The sequence below is a fragment of the Lactuca virosa genome, chromosome 7 (genome assembly GCF_052849685.1).
Source record: "Lactuca virosa cultivar CGN04683 chromosome 7, Lactuca_virosa_CGN04683_v6, whole genome shotgun sequence".
Taxonomy (NCBI): domain Eukaryota; kingdom Viridiplantae; phylum Streptophyta; class Magnoliopsida; order Asterales; family Asteraceae; genus Lactuca; species Lactuca virosa.
The window spans coordinates 153,223,697-153,230,680 of record NC_136432.1 but is presented as its reverse complement, the minus strand read 5'-3'; positions in this window follow the sequence as shown (position 1 = coordinate 153,230,680).

Here is a 6,984-nt window from a genome sequence, read left to right as displayed (position 1 = left end):
CCTAAGTGTACATGCAACCCTAATAACCTTGGATCTATGTTTGTCTAATAATCATGGAAAGTTGAATTCCAAGGTTATATTCCTATCTAGCATACATGGGGAACATTTTTAACTTGAATGAAAGATAGAATAACTTACCTTGTTGTTGATTATGATCCTTGAAACCTTGTGAGCCTAGCACCCCAAGTGTGATGCCTCAAATGCTTCACACAACACCAAATGCAAAGGAGTAAACTTTGAGAGAATCTTACACTTGCAAAATCGGCTCTAGCCCTCTTGTTTCTTAGTGTCGCCGATTTTGGTGGAGAACATGTTGCTTATATAGTGTGTCACATCTAGGGTTACACCATGTAAACCCTAATGTGGCATGACTCTTCATTTCCATGACCCATGGGTTTGTAACTCCCATGGAGCCTCCTATGGGTGGAACCCAACTTGATAATCCATGGAGCCTCTTAGCCCACTATATAAGATATGGAAGATTTACATAATCTACCCATATATTTAATTAGTTATCTTTTGATCACTTAATTAATTCTAAATTAATTCTTGATCAATACTAATTAAATAATACTATTAATATATTAGAACTTATAATATATTAATAAACCACAAGTGTTATTTCTCTCATTTAGTCTATCAAAATGCATGATGCCATGCAACCCAAATGGACCATGTCGGGTCGGGTCAAGTACATACCAGAAATAGTTATGGACTTAGACACCTTATCCAACAAGTATATATAAATATATATATATATATATATATATATATATATATATATATAACAATCAAACCGATCTAACAAATCACCAATCATAGCAACATCCTATAACCAGGATACGGACCTAACCAGGTCACTAAGCATCACACCATCCTAACTACCAGGATGTAAATCAATAAGCATATCATGCAATAAACTCGGATACAAATCCGATAAGGGCCGACATTGGTGCCTTAGACCCTGTTGGTATAATGAGGGGAACTCACCTCGCAACTGTTGTCTGGAACTAGAAAGCTCAACTCCCGGATCACCACCACAATCTCCACCACCTATGTCTGACACATCACAAGTTCATAGGTTCTCAAGATACTTCCAGAAGTCCAATAGTCAACCCTTGCCCAAGGTCAAAGTCCACAGTCAAAGTCAACAGTCCATGTTGACTCGACTCGTCGAGTGTAGTTCACCGACTCGTCGAGTCCTTTTTGAACTCGAGAAGTCGTGAAATCCTTGGTTGACTCGTCGAGTTCCCTTATAACTCGCCGAGTTCATATGTGTCCAAAGGTTCGGGAAAAACCCTAGCCGACTCGCCGAGTCATTCGACTGACTCGCCGATCCCTAGGCAATCTTCATCGGACTCGCCAAGTTGTTCATCTAACTCGTCGAGTACAAGACCATCTTCATGTGGCTCGCCGAGTTGAGTATGCAACTCGCCGAGTCTCTTCAGACCTTCATCCATACAGGTACTTTTTAAGCCATGCAACGGCTCCATATTGCAGATCCAAGCTTCTAAGGCATGTTCATCACGTAAAGTTGTAAACTTTACGTGCATGCAAGGCCCTAGAGACTCTAAATGACCAATCTAAGCTTCTAATGGAGCTTTACACCTTAGGAGAGTCTCATTCTTGCAATAGCTGGAAACTTTATGGACTTAAAGACCCAAGAGAGTTCAGATCTGAGGTTGCAACCTCAGATCTAAGCTCAAACACAAGAAAGGCTTCCTAATAAGCTAGAAAAGCCCTAAATCCACCCAAAATAGATCTAGAATGAAAAGGGGGGGTTAAGATTAGACCTGGCAATGGGGCGGGTTTGGAGCAAATCGACCTTGATCCAAACCCTTTTAACAAATTCCAAAACCCGATCCAAACCCGCTCCATAACCCGTAGGGTTTTGAATAATCAAACCCACACCCTTATCCACCGAATCAGCAGATATCCAAACCCGCCCCGTAACCCGTAGGTTTTTTGAATAATCACACACATTTTACTTCAATCATAAAATCACATTTGTTAAATAAAACAAATGTTGATTTAGAAAGCACATTATGTACTCAAAGACTTTCGATTGGAATTAAAATCATTATTGTAGTTACTTCTAATTGGTTTTTGACCCTCGATTGCATTGATAGAGAATAACAATTACAAACTTTCTTCCAGTTGATAAATGAATTTATTGATTTATAAATGAAATTGGTGATTACATGATAAAATATAAATGAAATGACATCATGATTCTTGGGAGAAGACTGGAAGTCTAGAAGTTGAGTCCCCGAGTCCTATGTATAAATAGTTTAGTCTTTGGCCTTTTCTCTTTGGACTTTCGATTGGAATTTAAAATAAAATTTAGGGAGTATAAAATATAAATGTATAATTCTAAAATTTATATGGGGCGGGTTATAAATGGAGCGGGTCGGTGATGATCCATACCCGACCCTTTTAATAAAAGGGTTAGCGGGTACGGGTCGTTAACGGGTAAACGGATCAAAAACTATGCTCCAAACCCGTATAATTGTTAAGGGTTTGGATCGGATCAGAGTCAAAACCCGCCCCATTGCCAGGTCTAGTTAAGATAACAGCTTAATACCTTCCCAAAAGATGCCAACTGAAGTAGATCTTGATTCCCACGAGTTCCTTGCTTCAATCCACTTGTTTTCCCCCAAGCTCTTCTCCCCAAGAATCATCTTCCAAATCTTAAAACACACAATGGAGTACACACACACGTATTAGGGTTTTGCTGAGCTCCCAAGGGACTATAAAGAGGCTAAAGGAGGCTTATGATTCTTTAAATAGGGTGCAAAACCCCAGAAATTAGGGTTTCACCCTCCAGCTCCAACTCGTCGAGTCACTCTTCCGACTCGACGAGTTGGTCACTTAAACACGTGACCCAAACCCGCTACTACTCGACGAGTCAGGGCATCCAACTCATCGAGTAGACCTTGAAACTTGAAAATTAAAGCCATAATATTAATACCTGAGAATCGGGGCGTTACACCCAGTGTTAGTGTTCTTCAATCCTTGGCACCACCCCATCCCTAGCCACCTTCAACGACATCAATGTTACCTATACAGTTCATCTCCAGCTTCCATCGCCACCTTTACAGCCAAAAATCATCACCGTAAACCACCGTGGCCTTCTTCACCTATCTCTCTCATTTCAGGTTAAGGCTTTCCTCCTTTCTGATCTCCATTTCTTTTCAATGTATAGATTTGTGGTCATCTTTTTGGCGTCTTTCTGTTAAAGTTCTCCATTGCCTTCCTTCATCTCCACAGTCTTTCATCTCTACCACCGACCACCGTTACTATCAGTTTGAAGGAAGCAGAGGAGGAAAAGAACCTGACGAATGACGAACAAGATCTGGATGGGAAGCTTGAAAGAATTAGGTGATGTTACTTAAGTTCCAATTAGGTAGAAACCGATTATTTGGGGTTTTTTTTTATTGTAGACCTGTTCCAGTTCCATTTTCTGTTATGAAGATAATGTGGTTTCTGATGCTGTGTTTTTTAATAGGATGTGCTATTATCTTTCTGATGAATATGAAAAATGGCTACATATGTTGTAATTTTGTCCTGTGAAGACCATCCTCAACATATGTTGGAAATTACCTTCTTCATATTTCTTCAGTTATTAACTATTTTTGGCAATTTAATTCATTTTCGGCCTCAATTGTGGCATAATTCATTAATTTATTTTTCATGTCTCAAGCAATAGCAGGATTGGGGTATAACACAACTTTGACTTGCAAAGGTTTTGTTTACATTGTAAGCTCTAATAACTCCATCCAACTTGATCATGACACATTTATGAGTTTTTGTGTGCATTTATATGTTTGTTTCTGTGTTTTTTGGAATATGTGTGTTTCTGAAGTGGAAAATAACATCCTGCAGAAACTACCTCTCCTGGTGCTTATATAGTTCCATCAATTGAGATGTTCAAAGTTTATAAATTGGTAAAAAGTTCAATTTGTTCTTTAAATGAGTGTTTTACTAATTGTCTAATAGATTATCTATACAAGGACATAACTCATGGGTAATAGTGTTGATAGAATTGGTGTTTATACTCGAGTTATCTTAATCAAGGTTTGTATGGCATCACAAAAAAGTTTAGTGATGTTTGGTACCTGATTCAATTTATATGTCATGTTTTTGAAATTCATTGCTATTGGGTTAAAGGGTGTACCATTCAAGTTGTAGGTATGCATGTAGCAACATGCTTTATTTTTATCATTATATCAACAAATAGAAATTACATATGTAAACATTTGCCGAAGCTGTTAATTTTTTTTCCAGGTTGAATGGAATGATGTGAAGAAAAGTTTGACTTCCAAAATGCCCGCCAGAGTAGTTATGGGTAAGTGTTAATCCCATATTATTAATTGATGAACAATATATGGCATTAATTAAATTTGAGTTTTATATATTTTATTACAATTTTTTTATGTATATATATTCAGTGTAATGTCTTTAAATGTGCAAGTGGAGTAGTTGGTTTCACTCATGAAGGTGGACTAAGGCAATTCCTTGGACTAAATGAAACATCTAAGAAGGCTACAATGGTCCAAAAATGTATTAAACAATTAAACTTAAAGTGTACTTTTCTATTGAGTTGTTTATATTGCTGATATAAATGTTCTTAAATATATTTTATTTTACCTTGCAAATGTAGTAAGTTTATCTATATTTTCGATAAGTATACTACCAAAATTATAATAATTTCCATATAAATATATACATATTTATACAATCTCTAATGTAAACCTATTCAATAAGTATACTACTTGAAACAAAATATTTTCCCTTTAAAACTATACACAAATATTTTTGAATAACCATTAAGCTAAAATACACACACAAATTGACTAAACGGTTGAAATGTTTAAAAAAAACATATGTTTACTCATGTAATATGTTACAGGAAAATTATGATTATTACTTTTTCTTTGTTTTAGTTTTCAACTTCAAGCGATTAAAAGCAAAAAATAACATTATACTTAAAATGATTAAAATAAGAAATAAAAATATATTATAAAGGGATTAAAGGGGATAAAGTATGTTGCAATTACTTTCTTTAAATCCTTTTACAACAGAGCTATTTCTTGGTTTTCATGAATAAAGAAATAAATTACGATTGAAATTACAGATATTGGAAACATAGATGTGGCTGCAGGCCTGGACCTATGGATAGAAGAGACTCGGTTCAAATCGCTCTTTGCATTTTTTTAGTATACAAAAAATGCACCGCTCTATGCATTTTTTTAGTATACAAAAAATGCACATGGGTTTAATAATTTGTGGCCAACATTTTTTGTTTTCAAATGTATGTTTTTAGTCTTAATGTGTTTATTTGGTGGTGGTTATGTATATTAATGTTTAGAGATAAGGATAAGGATTTATTTTAAATGATATTTTGAAAATTAAAAGAAAATTGATGGATAGACCTAAAAGTACCACAAATGTATAGTGTGAACCATCATCTCTTTAGCTTCTTCTTACTCATTTCGTTTCTCTATCTCTCTGCTGCATCATTTCATTGATATGCATGAAAATACTAAAACCCAAAAAGCTCCGTTTTATCATTTATGTACACAAATTATTCCTCACAATGGTCAATATACGTAAGTGTATCAAATAGAACTGGTTTTTTTTTTTTTGCATATGAGATTAGATTATAAGAAAAAATGGGTTATAATTAGTTCAATTACTTATGCCACATACTTTGGACATGAGATCATTTTTATTTTTGGTATTTTTGATGCAAGTATTCCAAAACAAAAAATTACGTTCAAAAGTAAAAATAAGATGTTCTATAAAGAAATGAAGTATACACGTCAAACATTATATCACTTCTAAAATTAATTTTCGAAAAAATTTATTCATATATAAAGCGATGAATCAAAAAGCGATGGGTTATAATTAGTTCAATAGAGAACCATTATTAATCAAGGAACCAATGAATCAATCCAAAGCTTCAAAATTTAAAGCGATCAACGGCAAAATGAATGGTTGTAGACTTTTACAATGGACGCACATGCACCAGATTATAACAAAACTCACTTCCTTTTTTTCGTTTAACTTTTTTTTAAACCGTGTTTTTTATCTAAAAAAAAACCGAATATACCGTTGTTCACGATTTTTCGTCATCTTTCCATAGAGATCAATGATGATATATAAAAAACGAATTTTTTTTTTCCAAAAAAAAACTCATTTCATTTTCTTTGTTGAAAAGTTAAGGTCTATTTTTTTATAGAAAAAAATTAATAAATATATCAAAATTCATACTTTTTGGTACTTTTTAAACATAGATTCATATTCATTTAAAAAAAATAAAAATAAAATAAAATAAAATAAACAATATTTAAGTTCAGATTCACATTGTGAACATGTTCAGATTCATATTGTGAAGCAGTTCAAATTCACATTGTGAACCTTTTCAGATGAGTCAGATTCACAATATAAATCTAAACTGATCGAGCTTTTTCACATTGTGAATGTTAAAAATTAAAATATTTACAGTTTAGATTCACAGTGTGAATCAACACTAATCGAGGTATTTTTTTTTAGTCGGTGTTGATGTTTATTAATAGAGTACAATTTTTTTTTTGGTATAATTAGTTTTTTTTTAAATAAAAATAAACTTATATATTGAAAAAACTAACAAAATGAAGTGGTTTTTTTTTTCGGAAAAAAAATCATTTTTTATGTATCAACATAGATCTCTTTGGAAAGAGGACGAAAAATCGAGAACAACGGTATATTCTTTTTTTTCCGATAAAAAATGTGACCTAAAAAAAATTTAAACGAAAAAAAAGAGGTGAGTTTTTTGGTAAGGAGGTGGATTTTTTTGGTATAATCTGGTGTGTGTGCGTCCAATGTACAAGTGTACATCTATTTCTTTGGCCGTTGATCATTATGATTTCCGACGCTCACGATTGGTTCATTGGTTTATTGTTAATAATGGTATTCTATTGAACTTCACCCTATATATAT